Source organism: Vulpes vulpes, chromosome 6, assembly GCF_048418805.1.
Source record: "Vulpes vulpes isolate BD-2025 chromosome 6, VulVul3, whole genome shotgun sequence".
Taxonomy (NCBI): Eukaryota; Metazoa; Chordata; class Mammalia; order Carnivora; family Canidae; genus Vulpes; species Vulpes vulpes.
The window spans coordinates 74,455,294-74,473,796 of NC_132785.1; positions in this window are offsets into that span (position 1 = coordinate 74,455,294).

An 18,503-nucleotide genomic window follows, 5' to 3' on the forward strand; every position below is an offset into this window, starting at 1 on the left:
TTCTTATAGTTACTTGCATTTTTACTGTCATAATGAATGCTATCTATTTTTGTGTATACTAAAGTTTTTATACCTAACATTGTACCAACTAGAAATATCTATAAATCAGCTTTTTCATACTGATCACAACAATAATCAATGGACCTCCTCATGTCCTTGTTCGGCAATTTCAAAAAACTCTGAACAAGGTGGAAAAGGCAAAAAATAATGTTATCTCTGACAATGGTCTTTAACTTCAGTGACTAAAGTTACCATGGTATAAAATACTTTGGTATTTTATGCTAAAGTAACAAAGTTACTTTATACTAAAGTATAAAATGTTATTAAATCCATGAGAAATGATAGATATTTCTCAAATGAATCCTCTTCACAAATGTTGTAAATTAGAGATTGTTCTTAAAGATTAATAGGCAATGAGAATGACTGATAAATTCTCCAAGCCTAGGAAGCAACACAAGAAAATGTAAATCCAAAATTGTCTCTGGATTCCTAGCTAGCTGAACAAACCTTGACACCAGCTCAAATTTTTCTTAAATCAAAAACCGAATTTTTCCACAGATTTCTATAAAGCCTGAAGCAGAAAGCTTCAGAAACAGATGCCCATGAAAATTTTAAAAGGTCCAAAATTTATTACTTTGCAAACTCCCACCACTTTCTTCCCACTATTGTTGGACACTATTTTTTCCCAAAAATGATCTATAAGAAATGCTAGCTTTATTGTTATTATGTTATTATGTTATCGTGTTATTATGTATCCAAGTCTCACTAGCCTACATATATTTCTAATTACTCAGTGACAATGTATGTCTGCTTTAGTAATCCTTCAGTTGTAAATACATTTTTTTTTACTAGAATCTTATATTTTAAAATGCTGTGATGTTCCACACCAGGTCAAATTCACAATAAAACACAACTCTGGTTGCACTACTAATTGTAATGAGTTCTAGAAGATTTGGGGAAAGTATAAAAGCCTCCTAGATTGAATTACATTTTTACAATATTTGTGCTAAGGGTTTAGTGAAAACACATAAGCATAAGGGAAAAATTGTCCTGGAAATGTCCTTAGTTTCTTCTGCCAGCTAAACATTAATGGTAAATCACAAAGTGAGCTTTTACTTTCCACCCTCCTAACTAAAAAACTTGTGTTTCAGGAAAGACTCTTAAAAATTAGTATGAGAGACAGATAGCAGAAATGGAGAGCAAAGGCAAATCCCCAGCAACCTGGAAGGTAGGCAGCTGATCTACAAAACAAGAAGATATCCAGTCACTATTCTGTACACCTTAAACTGATATAATGGTATATGTCAATTACGTCTCAGTAAAACTGGAGGGAGGGAAGCAAACATTACAGAACCACACAGTCTAAAAAGGGAAAGTCACCAAGATCCCCTTTCCTGGAAACCCCTGCCAACTGTTTGACACCCTATCCTCCTGATGCTTTCTTCCACATTTATACTAACATACATATGTATTGAAGTTGTAAAGTTTAATTTGTTACAATGCGTATTTGCAGAGAAAATGAATTTGTGTTACAGTTCTCTTCTTAGGCATAAATCACCTAACATATAGTGTATATATTATACATATATTATCATATAATCTATATAATATTAATAATATAAAGTAGATAAATATTTTACTGAACATCTCCTGCAGCTTAAGCTTAGATCCAATATTTTGAACAGTCCTTTAGGTCTTCTGTCTGGATAAAGATGCTCAGAATCTCAGAAGGCTTCCTCCTCCCTCTGAAATACTCTAACACATCCTTGGGGAATATTGGAGGAGAGTCGTGGTCTGTGCTGATCATTGGGCTACAAGCCTCATGTGCCTAAGCTCTGGGGTGACTCTCTGTGTCTGCTAGATGGCCCAAGTCCAACTTGTCTGCTGGCCCCCCTGAAGACTCCATGGCCTGTTCTTTTGGCTCACTCAATGTTCTCAAGGATTATTGGCCAGCTCTTGGTTGACTTGACCTCCTCTCAGTTCATGTTGCTTCAATAGACCCTTCCAATTTTTCCGTGACCCCCACGAGGTCCTAGCATGGAGGAGCCACTCCATAGCCTCCTCCCTAACATACAGAGATACCTCCCTCTGCCTTAGGAAGTCCCCTCGGGCTCCCCAGTCTGTCTCTCAGCGGTTTTCTGGGTCTCATCCAAACCCCAAGAGAACTAGAGCAGCCTAGAGAGACACAAATTCAGTGTTTCCCATTGCAGCACATCAGTAAGTACGCTTTGTTGTGGCAAAGTCCCAAGTCGGCAATGCGCAGCCTGAGAGGTAGTCTTCTCCCAGAGCCCTCCTGTCTTCCGTCTAACATAGCTCCCCACCTCCAGGTAAAGGCCTTTGAACCACTTCACTCTCTACCCTTCTTTCTCATACAATCCAAGGCTCTCAGGCCTATTGGTTTGCTGCAGAAATTTCTCTTGCACCTCTAGACTTTTGTTCTCATGTCCAGATGCAGGTTTTTTTTTAATAGGATGATTCTATAAATCTATTTTGCAACTTTTTATGTGTTTCTTTTTTCTGTTTCACAACATAGTATGGACATCATTTTAAGTCATTTCAGAGAAAGTTAACTCATTCTATATGTTATATTTAACCTATATATTATTCAAAATATTATCATTTCAATATGTAATCAATATTAAAAATTAAGTGCTTTACATTCTTTTTCTTATACTAAATCTCCATAATCCAGTGTTAATTTTACACTTACAGCACCTCTGAATTCCAACTAGCCACATTTCAAGTGCTTATTTGCTCTAAGTGGCTAGTGGCTACCACATTGGACAGTCCAATTCTAGCAGACAGGAGAGTTAGGAGAGAGGTGAGCTCTCGGGGAGAAAAGTAGAGCTGTAATTGGGAAGGACATGTGGGAAATTCTGGGGAACTGACATTGTTAGCTTCCCTGAGATGAGTGTTGATTATGTATTTGCATTGTAATTATCTACTAAATCATACGTGTGAATTTTGTTAACTTTTTTTAATGCATTTTATTTAAAAAAAGACAAGTTTTAAAAATACTGAATGTATATTCCTATACATGTATCAATACAAAGTTGAGCAAGTCTTTCTGAAGGATAAATTTATAGAAGTGTAACCATTGGGGGCGCCTGGGTGGCTCAGTCAGTTAAGAGTCCAGCTCTTGATTATGGCTCAGGTCATGATCTCAGGGTCATCAGATCAAGCCCTGAGTCAGGTTCCACACTCGGCATGAAGTCTGTTTAAGATCCTCTCTCTTCCTCTCTATCTGCCTTGCTCTCTCTCTCCCTCCCTCGAAAAAAATGAAAATAACAAGGATGCCTGGGTGGCTCAGCGGTTGAGTGTCTGCCTTTGGCTCAGGGTCTGATCCCGGGATCAGGGATTGAGTCCCACATCAGGCTCCCTGCATGGAGCCTGATTCTCCCTCTGCCTGTGTCTCTGCTTCTCTCTTTGTGTCTCTCATGAATAAATACAATCTTTAAAAATAAATAAATAAATAAATAAATAAATAAATAAATAAATAAATAAATATTTTTAAAAAGAATCATAAAGGGCACCTGGGTGGCTCACTCAGTTAAGTGTCTGCCTTCAGTTCAGGTCATGATTCTGGGGCCCTGGGATTGAGCCCTATGTCAGGCTCCCTGCACAGTGGGGAGTCTGTTTCTCCCTCTCCCTCTGCCCCTCCCCACTGCTCGTTTTCTCTCTCTCTCTCTAATAAATAAATAAAATCCTTTTTAAAAAAGCATAACTACTGGAACAAATGATACAAACATTAAAATATTTAATAGTACTAAATTACTTCCCATATGCTTGTATCTGCATTTCAGGGCTACCCCAGCCCTGTACCAGCAACCTTGTCCTGCAGCTCCATGAAATCTGAAACAGCCTTCCCTTGAAAGTGCAAACACCAACCTTCATTGGGACTGAACATTTTAGATTTGGACACTTCATTTCAGGGTTGTTCATGCTGTCAAGTGTTGGCTTGAGTGGTGGCCAAATGCAGAGACCTCGAAGCCAAAGATGACTTGATTCCACAGAATTTTTTTAAAATCTTTCCATCTAGTCCCCTAGCCCAAACTTTCTCCTCTAGAGCATCATCACAGTCCTGTTTCCCTTTATGTGACAATGTAAAATGTTTAAAATACATGTTTGGAACTCCCCTAATAAAACTGTCTTCAGAGATGGATTATCGGCCATACAAGAAAAATGAGATTTATTACTCTTTTGTCAGAGTCTTCTCTCTCTCTCCTTCTCTTTCTTCCTTCCCTTTCCTCTTCCTTCTATCTCTCTTTTATTTCTCAACATTGTTTGGCTTAGTTCTGACCTCTCCTTCCTTGCTCTTCCACTTGAGCTTGCAACCTAAGAATCCCAGGAGGTCACAGTCCACAGGCAAGATGCCCCAGGATCAAAAGGTAAGCAGCAGAAAAGTAAGGAATCCTAGAGGTAAAATGAGACCTTGGACACACCCAGGACACACCCAGGAGAATTAGCAAGCAGGTCTACGGAGGAGGGCTCCCATGGTCAGTGATTCTCTGCTGGCCGGAGTCAGTAACATGAGCATGAACAACTTGGCACCTTAAGTGAAATGATCAGATATTAAGTCAGGGCTACTTGTACTTTTCTCTAAATTAAAAAAAGACCACTGTAGAACTATAACTGTAGAACCACATAACTGGCTAGTAGTTTTCAGGCTCCATGCCATAGCTGAATCAGAACTATCAGGGATGATCATCCTGGTTAGGAACCACTTACCAAAGAGAGGCACACAGCGTTTGTAGCCTAATAGCCCTGGGCATAAATCTGCAGACACACACACACAGACACACACGTACACCCTTTAGTGTGTGACCTTTGAAAGTCTCTATGAACCTTGCTTTCCTTATCTGTAAAATAGAGATGATGCCTATCACACGGAACTAGCTTAAGGATTCTGTGTGCAAAGCACTTGCACATAATAGATTCTCAACAATAAGTACTGATGATAATACGATGATTTTAACAAAATGTGATAAGTACCATCAAATTTTACTGAAATTTGTCCAGTAAATTTATATCATTGTTATACTTACAGGAAAAAATAAAGGTACTTCTATTTTTAATAAGACTTGCTTTTTCAGAAACCTAGACTTTAAGTATCCATCTGCTACTAAAATTTTAAACAGGAGGGAGAATGTGGTTCAGTTCCATGGAATAGGAACTAGGAGGAAAAATAATTTTCGTATCTTCAAAATATAAGTTTTTTCATCCCAATTATATTTACAGATATTGAAATAGAAAAGAACAAGACTGACACAAGACCTACTCTCACAGGTTTTATAGACTAGTAGGAAAGAGATGACTTATAACAGAAATCACTGAAATGTGCTGACACTGTGTCATAGGGCCGTTCCCTTGGTCTGGAGTGTCACAGAGCTTTCCTGAGGAAGAGACACCTGTACTGGGTAGATAAGAGAAAATCTAGAAGGAGGGTGGGGAAGCACCCCCCAGACTGAGGAAAGAGCTTACGTAAACACCCTGAGCTCACAGGTGGAAAGGCTGAGGAAGGGAGGGGTGGTTGGGTAAAAGTCAGAAGGAAAAGCTTGTGAGGGTAATGGGCTGGCTCAGTCAGTGGGCTTGTGACTCTTTTTTTGGGGCGGGGGGGGGGGCTTGTGACTCTTGATCTCAGGGTTGTGAGTTCATGCCAGTGTGGAGATTACTTTAAAAAAAAGAAAAGAAAAGAAAGAAAGAAAGGAAGGGAGGGAGGGAGGAAGGAAGGAAGGAAGGAAGGAAGGAAGGAAGGAAGGAAGGAAGGAAGGAAGGATCAATTGATCTTGTGGAATACAGAGGGGCAAATCAAGTAGGCCTACTGGAAACGTTAAGGGCTTAGGACGTGGTCTCAGATGCAGTAGAAAGCCTTAGTGGGTTTTAGGTAAAAATACTATAATTTAATCTGTTCTTTCATAGATCAGTCTGGGTGCTTTGTGAAGAATGGAAATGTCATGACAAGAAATACATGTTTGTCTTCATCCTAGGTTCCTGGCACAGAGCTCCTAAAACCCTTATAACTTCCTGAGTGATAGAAGTATTTCTTGTTATTCATAGTAAGTCCCTTTTAGTCATAACTGGGTTTAAGTTAATGAGGGACTCTTAGGGTGCCTGGCTGGCTCAGTCCGAAGAGCATGTGACTCTTGTTCTTAGGGTTAGGAGTTTGAGCCCTGTGAGTGGTGTGGAATTTACTTAAATTTTTTAAAAAGGATGGAGCCTTAAATAGCCTTAGGATGGGGGCTGGAAGAATCAACCTTATAATTAGTGTTGGAGGGGATCCCTGGGTGGCACAGCGGTTTGGCGCCTGCCTTTGGCCCAGGGCGCGATCCTGGAGACCCGGGATCAAATCCCATGTCAGGCTCCCAGTGCATGGAACCTGCTTCTCCTGCTGCCTATGTCTCTGACTCTCTCTCTCTCTCTCTCTCTCTCTCTCTCTCTCTCTATCTCTCATGAATAAATAAAATCTTTAAAAAAAAAAAAAAACCTAAACAATGGGATTGGGATTGGGAGAGTTTCTGGGTTGGTGAACACATTGAGGGTGATACATCTAGTGTAGGCCATGAAACTCCATGCCTCTTCCCACATACTTTGTCCTACACATCTCCATTTGGCTGTTCCTGACTATTCTTTACAATAATAAACCAACAGTAGTAAGTAAAGTTTTTTTCCTGTGTTCTGGAAAATTATTGAACCTGAGGAGTGAGTCATGGGAACCCCCGATTTATAGCCAGTAGGTCAGAGTATAGGAGCTCTGGACTTTTCATTGGCAGTCTGGTGGGACTGGCATCTGATGCTAACTCCAGATAGATAGTGTTAGAATATAAATGAATTGTAGGACACCCAGGTGTCATTGGAGAATTGGTTTTGGTGTTGGAGAAATTAGTCACATATTTGGTACCGGAAGTGTTGTGAGTACAGGAAAAGAGTTCTTTTAAGAATGGATTCAGGGAAGGTAGGAATGGATGGAGCAAGGGCAGTGTATGTAGAAAAATAAAGTGAAGGGTTCAGATTGATTACATAGGAGGTGGAATTAACGAAACGCAATTGATCAGAAATGACAAAGGAGAAAAAGGGAAGCAATCAGATAAATCCTAAACTTCTGACTTGGGTAACTGAACTTTAGGTACCATATATTGAGATGGGAGACACTGAAGCAGGATCCGGTCTTAGAAGCCAAGAAGAGGAAATTAGAGTGTCCAGTACATAGCAGGAAATACAAGACAGGCACTCAGAAGCAAGGTCTGGGCTGCATTATCAATTTAGGAGTGGTGGGCCCAGAGATGTACAATCAATATGGCCCCAGACCCCATATCCTGTAACTCCAAAGTGAGGCTACATCTCCTTGAACACCTAAATTGCTCCATCCCTTCCCAGGGCTCTCTTCCAGAAACACCCAGATACTCTTAGGGCTGCTCATGCTAGCCCAGCTCCCCCAACCTCCATGTGTCTCTTCCTGCCATCACAGGACTCAAGATGTGTCCCCCAAGGCAGGTCTCCACCACCGCTGGCCTCTCTGAGGCCAGACCTACAGGCTACTGCCAGTAGCTGCTCTCTGGATGCCAGACTCAGAGGCCAGTGTTACCATCAAAGAAAGAATTGCTCCCACTCCCAATTTCCTGGAGGAAAGATTTTTCTTCACTACACTCCTGGCTTCTCTCCACCTGCAGAGGTGAAATGACTTAACCTGCTTGGAAATTTGGGAAGAACTGGGAATGCAAGACTTGTATTCACCTAGCTTCTTGGGAATGAGCTGCCCACAGGGAGCACCAATTTGGATGCTCCTCCAGAGGCTGACTTCCCCTCCACGGCCTGGTCCAGCAGTGCTTGTGACTGAGAGGGTAAGTCTGCCTTATTCTGGCTTTGAGGTAAGCAAGTCCACCTGAATAGCAGACATGAAATACATCGTGTCCTTCATCAGCAAAAAGAAAAAGATGGTTATATAACACTTACCACTTGCCATCTCTCTGTAACAAAAACTAGCTGTGTTCCTCATTTTTAAGGCTTAACAGTTCTCCATATAGAGACAACATTACTTAACTATTACTATGGTTAAATGTAGAAACCATTACTATGAACACCATTCCTCTTGTTACTTTTCTATTTTATATCTTACCTCAATCAATATGCTTGAACATACAATTTTATACAACTGTCTATAGCCAAAGAGTAGAACTACTTGGTCAAAAGAACAATATATAGTTTGCTTGTTGTTTGCTTTTTAAATATTGATACATCTTATTTGAGACAATATGCACTTCTGCCAGTATGAATGTATTAGTTTTCCATTGCTGTATAATACACTGCCGCAAACCCAGAACATAAAAGTTTCTGTGGTTCAGGAGTGCAAGTACACCCTCGGTGTCCTCCACTCAGGGTTTCACAAGGTTGCAACCAAGGTGTCAAGTGGGCTGTGCTCTCATCTAGACATTCAACTACAGTAGAGTTCTCTTCCTTGGAGCTGTACGGATGAAGCTCTGGCTTTCTATTTGCTCTCAGCTAGAGGCTGGCCACAGCTCTTGGAGGCCACCCATACTTCCCCACCATATGGCCCTCTCCATAGTAAGTTCAAAGCATGGCTCTTTGCTTCTGGGCCAGCAAAAGTATCTGTCTATCCAGTCTTACAAAATGTAGCATAATCATGGAAGTGACATCTCCATTGTCACAGAAGCAAATCACATCTCGTATCCCCTCTCATAAGGAGGGAACTCTAGAGAACACAACACCAGGAGCAGAGATGATGAGGCCATCTTAGTATCATGAGGGTGCCCAGCTACCCATGCCAATGCTAGTTTATCAACCTCTGCCAATCTGATGGAAAAAAAAAAATCTGTCAATGGATGGGTCACAAAAGATACCTTGTTTTTACTACCATTCTTTACTAGTTAAATTAAAAAACTTTTTAGGTTTACTAGATATTTCCTATTTCTTATTTTGTGACATGTTTCTCTCTCTCTGCCCAATGTTTTATTGATATGTTAGTACAAATCAATAATCTCTTATCTACAATCCAAAAAAATGTTTTTAAGTTCTGTAAATCTTAAATTGTTTACAATCCATTTCGTGACATAATCTGGATTGATCTGTATTTATTATCAGCAAAACCTTCTCTGGACTAATGCAAGAGATTATTATAGATTTGCTTAAGTCATGAAGTATGATTATTCATATATTTCAATGCAGAACTAAAACGTATTTGATTAACCACATACTAACATGGGCATACTAAATAATATATACCATTTACCTTTCTAAAGACCCCCAAAATGAAATATTTATAGTCCCAGGGGTTTTTGATAAGGGGTTACAGAACTCTATACCTTACTGATTTCCAAAACATTCTTGTAGATTAGGAAAGTAAACCTTTTTCATAGATTCTATCAGTTTTCCCCTTTTTTGTCATGTTCCAATCTAGCTTACAGTGCCATAGATTTTTTTAAATTACTAATTAATTCATGTCCATTAAAAAAAGTAAATATAGATTATATAACAATGGGGCTTAATTCTTTCAAGTCAATGAAGACTTTGAAAATCTGATTGAAGTAATGGGAAAGCTCCTCAGAAAATTTACATATAATTTTGCATATAATTTCAGGAGCTTTAATAGGCTTACGTACCAGATTATGAACCCCTGCTTTCTATGCTCTTCCTAGGAACTTACCTCCTTTCCTTTTTTTTTTAAATTATTTTTTTATTGGAGTTCAATTTGCCAACATATAGCACATCATCCACTGCTCATCCCATCAAGTGCCCCCCTCAGTGCCCGTCACCCATTCACCCCCACCCCCTGCCCTCCTCCCCTTCCACTATCCCTTGTTCATTTCCCACAGTTAGGAGTCTCTCATGTTCTGTCTCCCTCACTGATATTTCCCACTCATTTTCTCTCCTTTCCCCTATAATCCCTTTCACTATTTTTTATATTCCCCAAATGAATGAGACCATATAATGTTTGTCCTCCAATTGACTTGCTTCACTCAGCATAATACCCTCCAGTTCCATCCACGTTGAAGCAAATGGTGGGTATTTGTCGTTTCTAATGGCTCAGTAATATTCCATTGTATACATAGACCACATCTTCTTTATCCATTCATCTTTCGATGGACACCGAGGCTCCTTCCACAGTTTGGCTATTGTGGACATTGCTGCTAGAAACATTGGGGTGCAGGTGTCCAGGCATTTCACTGCATCTCTATCATTGGGGTAAATCCCCAGCAGTGCAATTGCTGGGTCATAGGGCAGTTCTATTTTTAACTCTTTGAGGAACCTCCACAGTTTTCCAGAGTGGCTGCACCAGTTCACATTCCCACCAACAGTGCAAGAGGGTTCCCCTTTCTCCACATCCTCTCCAACATTTGTGGTTTCCTGTCTTGTTAATTTTCCCCATTCTCACTGGTGTGAGGTGGTATCTCATTGTGGTTTTGATTTGTATTTCCCTGATGGCAAGTGATGCGGAGCATTTTCTCATGTGCATGTTGGCCATGTCTATGTCTTCCTCTGTGAGATTTCTGTTCGTGTCTTTTGCCCATTTCATGATTGGATTGTTTGTTTCTTTGCTGTTGAGTTGAATAAGTTCTTTATAGATCTTGGAAACTAGCCCTTTATCTGACAGGTCATTTGCAAATATCTTCCCCCATTCTATAGGTTGTCTTTTAGTTTTGTTCACTGTTTCTTTTGCTGTGCAGAAGCTTTTTATTGATGAAGTCCCAATAATTCATTTTTGCTTTTGTTTCCCTTGCCTTCATAGATGTATCTTGCAAGAAGTTGCTGTAGCCAAGTTCAAAAAGGGTGTTGCCTGTGTTCTCCTCTTGGATTTTGATGGATTCTTGTCCCACATTTAGATCTTTCATCCATGTTGAGTTTATCTTTGTGTATGGTGAAAGAGAATGGTCTAGTTTCATTCTTCTGCACGTGGATGTCCAATTTTCCCAGCACCATTTACTAAAGAGACTGTCCTTTTTCCAGTGGATAGTCTTTCCTGCTTTGTCGAATATTAGTTGACCATAGAGTTGGGGTTCCATTTCTGGGTTCTCTATTCTGTCCCATTGATCTATGTGTCTGTTTTTGTGCCTGTACCACACTGTCTTGATGATCACAGCTTTGTACTAAGACCTGAAACCCGGCATTGTGATGCCCCCAGCTCTGGTTTTCTTTTTCAATATTCCCCTGGCTATTCAGGGTCTTTTCTGATTCCACACAAATCTTAAGATGATTTGTTCCAACTCTCTGAAGAAAGTCCATGGTATTTTGATAGGGATTGCATTAAATGTGTAAATTGCTCTGGGTAGCATTGACATTTTCACAATATTAATTATTCCAATCCATGAGCATGGAATATTTTTCCTTCTCTTTGTGTCTTCCTCAATTTCTTTCAGAAGTGTTCTGTAGTTTTTAGGGTATAGATCCTTTACCTCTTTGGTTAGCTTTATTCCTAGGTATCTTATGCTTTTGGGTGCAATTGTAAATGGGATTGATCCCTTAATTTCTCTTTCTTCAGTCTCCTTGTTAGTGTATAGAAATGTCACTGATTTCTGGGCATTGATTTTTATCCCGCCACACTGCCAAATTGTTGTTTGAGTTCTAGCAATCTTTGGGTGGAGTCTTTTGGGTTTTCTTTTTTTTTTTAAGATTTTTATTTATTCATGAGAGACACACAGAGAAAGGCAGAGACACAGGCAGAGGGAGAAGCAGGCTCCATGCAGGGAGCCAGACGCAGGACTTGATCCCAGGTCTCCAGGATCACACCCTGGGCCGAAGGTGGCGCTAAACCGCTGAGCCACCGGGGCTGCCCTCTTTTGGATTTCCTATGTATAGTATCATGTCATCTGCAAAGAGGGAGAGTTTGACTTCTTCTTTGCCAATTTGAATGCCTTTTATTTATTTTTGTTGCCTGATTCCTGAGGCTAGGGTTTCTAGTACTATGTTGAATAGCAGTGGCGAGAGTGGGCATCCCTGTTGTGTTCCTGATCTTAGGGGAAAGGCTCCCAGTGTTTCCCCAGTGAGAATGATATTTGCTGTGGGCTTTTCATAGATGGCTTTTAAGATGTTGAGGGATGTTCCCTCTATCCCTACACTCTGAAGAGTTTTGATCAGGAATGGATGCTGTATTTTGTCAAATGCTTTCTCTGCATCTATTGAGAGGATCATATGGTTCTTGTTTTTTCCTCTTGATATGATCGATCACATTGATTTCTTTACAAGTGTTGAACCAGCCTTGCATCCCAGGGATAGATCCCACTTGGTCATGGTGAATAATCTTCTTAATGTACTCTGAGATCCTATTGGCCAGTATCTTGTTGAGAAATTTTGTATCTGTGTTCATCAGGGATATTGGTCAATAATTCTCCTTTTTGGTGGGGTCTTTGTCTGGTTTTGGAATTAAGGTGATGCTGGCCTCATAGAACGAGTTTGGAAGTATTCCATCTCTTTCTATCTTTCCGAACAGCTTTAGTAGAATAAATATTGTTTCTTCTTTAAATGTTTGATAGAATTCCCCAGGGAAGCCATCTGGCCCTGGACTTTTGTGTCTTGGGAGGTTTTTGATGACTGCTTCAATTTCCTCCCTAGTTATCAGCCTGTTCAGGTTTTCTATTTCCTCCTGTTCCAGTTTTGGTAGTTTGTGGTTTTTCCAGAAATGTGTCCATTTCTTCTAGTTTGCCTAATTTATTGGCGTATAGCTGCTTATAATATGTTTTTAAAATCATTTGTATTTCCTTGGAATTGGCGGTGATCTCTCCTTTTTCATTTGTGATTTTATTAATTTGAGTCTTTTCTCTTTTGTTTTTAATAAGGCTGGCTAATGGTTTATCTATCTTATTAATTCTTTCAAAGAACCAACTCCTGTTTTTTTTTTTTTTTTTTAATCTGTTCCACAGTTCTTCTGGTCTCTATTTCATTGGGTTCTGCTCAAATATTTATTAACTCTCTTTTTCTGCTGGGTGTAGGTTTTATTTGCTGTTCTTTCTCCAGTCCCTTTAGGTGCAAGGTTAGCTTTTGTATTTGAGTTTTTTCTGGTTTTTTGAGGGATGCTTTTATCGTGATGTATTTCCCCCTCAGAACTGCTTTTGCTGTATTCCAAAGATTTTGAACGGTTGTATCTTCATTCTCATTAGTTTCCATGAATCTTTTTAATTCTTCTCTAATTTCCTGGTTGACCTATTCATCTTTTAGCAGGATGCTCTTTAACCTCCACATGTTTGAATCTCTTCCAAATTTCTTCTTGTGATTTAGTTCTAGTTTCAAAGCATTATGGTCTGAAAATATGCAAGGGACAATCCCAATCTTTTGGTATCAGTTAAGACCTGATTTGTGATCCAGTATGTGGTCTATTCTGGAGAAAATTCCATGTGCACTTGAGAAGAATGTGTACTCAGTTGCGTTTGGATGTAGAGTTCTGTAAATACTTTTGAAATCCATCTGGTCCAGTGTATCATTTAAAGCTCATGTTTCTTTGGAGATATGCTTAGAAGATCTGTCATTTGCAGAAAACGCCGTGTTGAAGTCTTCCAGTATAAGTGTATTATCTAAGTATGCCTCTTTTTTTTTAAAGATTTTATTTATTTATTCATGAGAGACACAGGGGTGGGGGGGCAGAGACACAGGCAGAGGGAGAAGCAGGCTCCATGCAGGGAGCCCAATGTGGGACTTGATTCCAGGTCTCCAGGATCACACCCTGGGCTGAAGGCAACGCTAAACCACTGAGCCACCAGGGCTGCCCTCTAAGTATGTCTTAACTTCGGTTATTAATTGATTGATATACTTGGCAGCTCCCACATTAGGGGCATAAATATTCATGATTGTTAGGTCCTCTTGTTTGATAGATCCTTTAAGTATGATATAGTGCCCTTCTTCATCTCTTACTACAGTCTTTGAGATAAACTTATTTATCTGGTATGAAGATTGCTAGCCCTGCTTTCTTTTGAGAACCATTTTAATGGTAAATGGCTGTAGGTGTCCTTAGGTCTAAAATGAGTCTCTTGGAGACAGCAGATAGATGGGTCTTGCTTTTTTATTCAGTCTGAAACCCTGCGCCTTTTGATGGGATCGTTAAGCCCATTCACGTTCAGAGTTACTATTGATAGATATGAATTTAGTGTCATCATAAAACCTATTCAGTCCCTGTTTTTCTGGATTGTTTCTTTGGGCATCCTCTTTCTTTTACAGAGTCCCCCTTAATATTTCTTGCAGAGCTGGTTTGGTGGTCACATATTCTTTCAGTTTCTGCCTATCTTGGAAGCTCTTTATCTCTCCTTCTCTTCTGAATGAGAGCCTTGCTGGATAGAGTATTCTTGGCTGCATGTTCTTCTCATTTAGGACCCTGAATATATCCTGCCAGCCCTTTCTGGCCTGCCAGGTCTCTGTGGAGAGGTCTGCTGTTAACCTAATACTTCTCCCCATATAAGTTAGGGATCTCTTGTCTCTTGCTGCTTTAAGGATTTTCTCTTTATCTTTGGAATTTGCAAGTTTCACTATTAAACGTCGGGGTGTTGAACGGTTTTTATTGATTTTAGGGGGGGGAATCTCTCAATCTCCTGGATCTGAATGCCTGTTTCCCTCCCCAAGTTAGGGAAGTTCTCAGCTATGACTTGTTCAAATACACTTTCTGGTCCTCTGTCCCTTTCAGCACCCTCGGGAACCCCAATTAAACACAGAATTTTCCTTCTGAGGCTGTCATTTATTTCCCTTAACCTTTCCTCGTGATCTTTTAATTGTTTTTCTCTTTTTTCCTCAGCTTCCTTCCTTGCCATCAACTTGTCTTCTATGTCACTCACTTGCTCTTCTACCTCATTAACCCTCATCGTTAGGACCTCCAGTTTGGATTGCATCTCATTTAATTGATTTTTAATTTCAGCCTGATTAGATCTAAATTCTGCAGTCATGAAGTCTCTTGAAATCTTTATGCCTTTTTTCCACAGCCACCGGTAGCTTTTTAATTGTGCTTCTGAATTGGCTTTCTAACATCAAATTGTAATCCAAATTCTGTAATTCTGTGGGAGACAGTGGGAGTTTCTGATTCTTTCTTTTGTGGTGAGTTCTTTCTAGTCATTTTGCTCAATGCAGAGTGGCTAAAAACAAGTTGCACTGGAAAAAAGAAGGAAAAAAAGGGAAAAAACAAACAAAAAAAACAAAACAAAGAACAAAAAAAAAAAAAAAAGGAGGGGTATCCTCTGGTTCTGTATACTGTAAATCCCTTGACTTCCCCTGGAGCTTTCCAGAGCTGCTGGGCCAAGGACTTGTTCTTCCCCTGTCCTTCCAGCTGGTCTTCTGGGGGAGAGGCCTGCTGGGCTGACTCTCAGGTATGTGCACCTGGGGGAGCTGCCCCACCCTCCCCACCAGGTGCTGGGCTCAGTGGGAGCTGTTGACCCCATTGGGCCCCTGTTCCCTGGTGGCCCCCCTCCCAGGCACAGGGTGACACCAGGAGGAACAACCCCACTGGCGGCAGCCAGCTCCCCAGCCCTGGAGTCAGCTCCCGCAGTAGCTCCCGCAGTAACTCCTGGAGCTCCCAGTCTGCACTGGCCTAGATGCTCCAGGGGCGGGGGGACACTGATCTGCACAGCTCGGGGTGCCCGGCAGCAGGAGCGTCCTCGCTGGCCTGTGCCCTCCCCACCTGTCCCGGGGGGGGGGGTGGGGCACAGAATCCTGGGCTGTGTCCCCCAGCGCCCTGGGATCTGGGGCCTGTGCTGCTGGAATCGCACTCCTGGGGTGCGGCTCCCGAAGGCAGCAGAGCGCAGCCCCCTCCACCTGGAGGCCCCGCCTGACCCACTGGCTTCTCCCCGAGGCCCCGCCAGGTACGCGCTCCAGCCCTTTACCAAGATCAGCCCGCGGGGTGTGGGGTGCTCTCCCCCTGGGCGCACCTCCTCTGTTAGTGACCTCAGGAACCTGGGGGCCCCACTGCCCCTCCTGGGATCCTGCCCAAGCTCCTTGTGAGCACCTTTCTGTCCGGGAAGATTTTTAAAGTTCCTGCTTCTCCAGGGCTGGGCTTTCCTGTCCTGGAGGCTCTCGCCACCCCCTTAGCCCACCTCCTCGTGGGGGCCCCTCACCCACTGGATGCTTTTTTATTTTATTTTTTCCCACCTTCCTACCTTGTTAGAAGCGCAAACCCTTCTCTCTGTAGCATTCCAGCTGTTCTCTCTTTAAATCTCAGGCCGAATTCATAGTTTTTCAGGATGATTTGAAAGTTATCTAGGTAACTTGCTGGGGACAGGTGACTTGGGGACCCTACTCTTCTGCTATCTTGCCCCGCCCCCCCCCCACTTTCATCCTTTCCAAGGGATGATCCTTTTCAGTCATCTCTCCAAGACTGGTGTGTGTGTATGTGTGTGTGTGTGTGTGTGTGTGTGTATGTGTGTGTGTGTATGTGTATATATATATATGACATATATACTGACATATATATGACATATATATATATATACTGACATCTCTATTTATATATCTATACCTATATACAGCTTCATCCCAGATCCATTTCCTGATTATATCTCCATATTCATCAGACTAATAAATATCTCAAGTATTTCACTAACATCAAACTCAACATATCAAAAACTAAAATCATTTCCTCCTATGCCAAACTCATTCATCTCTTTAATTTTAAAGAATGAAACCACTAACCATTCAACTGAGTCAGCCAAAAATCTGATCAGCAACCATGATACCCATCTCTCCTCATCTTTAATTTTATCTCTTCTCAGATTGGTATCTTTCAATTTTATCTCATCTCCATTACAACACACTTAGTTTTGGTCACCATGCATTGCATGAATTATTCTAACAGCCTCCTAAATAGCCTTCCTACCAGAGTTGTATCCTTTCCAATCTTTGTTCAATGGCACAACCCTTTTAAAATGTAAATCTGTTAACACTCCATTACTTAAAACTCTTCAAAGACTCCCCACTGCTCCAAGGATAAAGTCCAAACTCCTTAATATGGCTTACAAAGTCCTTTACCATGTACGACCCACCTAATTCTTGCATGATCACCCTATATCTGATCCCTTCCCCCCAGTGGCTGCATTAATGAATGTCACCATTTACCAAATTGCTCAAGACAGAAGCCTGGCCTTTCTCATTCCCATTGCCTTCTATAATTTGTCACCATATCCTCTTTTCTACCTCCAGCATCATCACCCTGGTTCCAAGTTACCACATTTTTCTCACCGACTACTAACCTAGCCTTCTCTCATTGAGGAGAGAATAAAATAGAAGGTTCTCATGAATAAACTGACAAACCAGGCTTAATCATCTTTCTCCTTAATGAAACTGCAGTCAGGGTAGAAGAGAAGGGAGAAGAGGGCACGGAAAGAGGGAGCAACCAATAACCAAGGCTTTGCGTTCAATTTCAGTGCACTCGCTCATGGCTCACCTGAATGAACTTCTAATATTTTCAGATCTTTATTAAATAAAATATCCCTCACTGCCATTTATTTGTTTTCAAGATTCTTTTGCTTCCCAGCCACAATCACATTGTCTTTAAAGTTGTCCCATTATCATAAGATTCCTTCTTCCAACTGCCCAGAGGAGAGTGACCAACAACTAAGGCACCTTTTGGGCAGCTTGTTTCAATCCTACTTCTCACTACTCAGCCTCTAATCATTAATTAACAGGTAGGGGACTTATTCCCATAACCCACTCAATATTTGGGAAACAGCATTTACTACTGGATCACAGGCAGCTGTCTCCATCCTCAGTCTGGCCTGTGGGGCCATCACCCTTCCTCTTCCAGAGACCATGTCTCTGTCAGCAACTCATCCTCAGCTCCCTAACTGCCAAGAACCAGGAAGGGTTTGAGACTTTATCCTACCTATAAACTAACAAGTTAGTCTGGCACAGTTTTGAGGGTGCTGTCAGGAGACTTGAGATTCTAGGGCTGGACACAAGGGACCTTATTACTCATAGCAATAGCCAAAGTATCATTGTCTTGATCTGGTTCCCAAGCCCCAATTCCAACAGGACAATCAAAGGAAAGTCCAGGTGATATATATAAATGCAGGGAGTGACATTACAGGGAGGAACCCTGAGCCTAGGGAACCCAAATCTTTTATAGTGTCCTTTGCTCCAGAAGGAGACACTCTCTGTCTTCTAGGTCACTAAGTAAACTTGCCCTTTGTTCTAAAGGGAGACATCATTTCTTCTCTATCCTCTCTATCAGAATAAAGGCAATCCATTACCTCTGTCTGGAAGACATATAGAAACATACAAAACTCATGGAGAACTGGCCAATAAACAGCTACTTATAAAAAGTAAAATGATTTCCAAATTCATTACTTATTAACAAATAGACCAGACTTGCATCAGGTGGTGGAGAGTACACTTTGCTGATAAGATTCAGATAGCAGACATCCGCTGTCAATGGTTCTGTATGAGGGGAGAGGGAGGTCCCTGGGGCAAAGTCAAATATGAGCATTAATTGAACAAATTCAAAGTTAATTGCTCATATTCATTAATTTGCTTGAATTCTGAACCTAATTACATATTATTTTCACCATCCCTATTTAATAGTGATGATA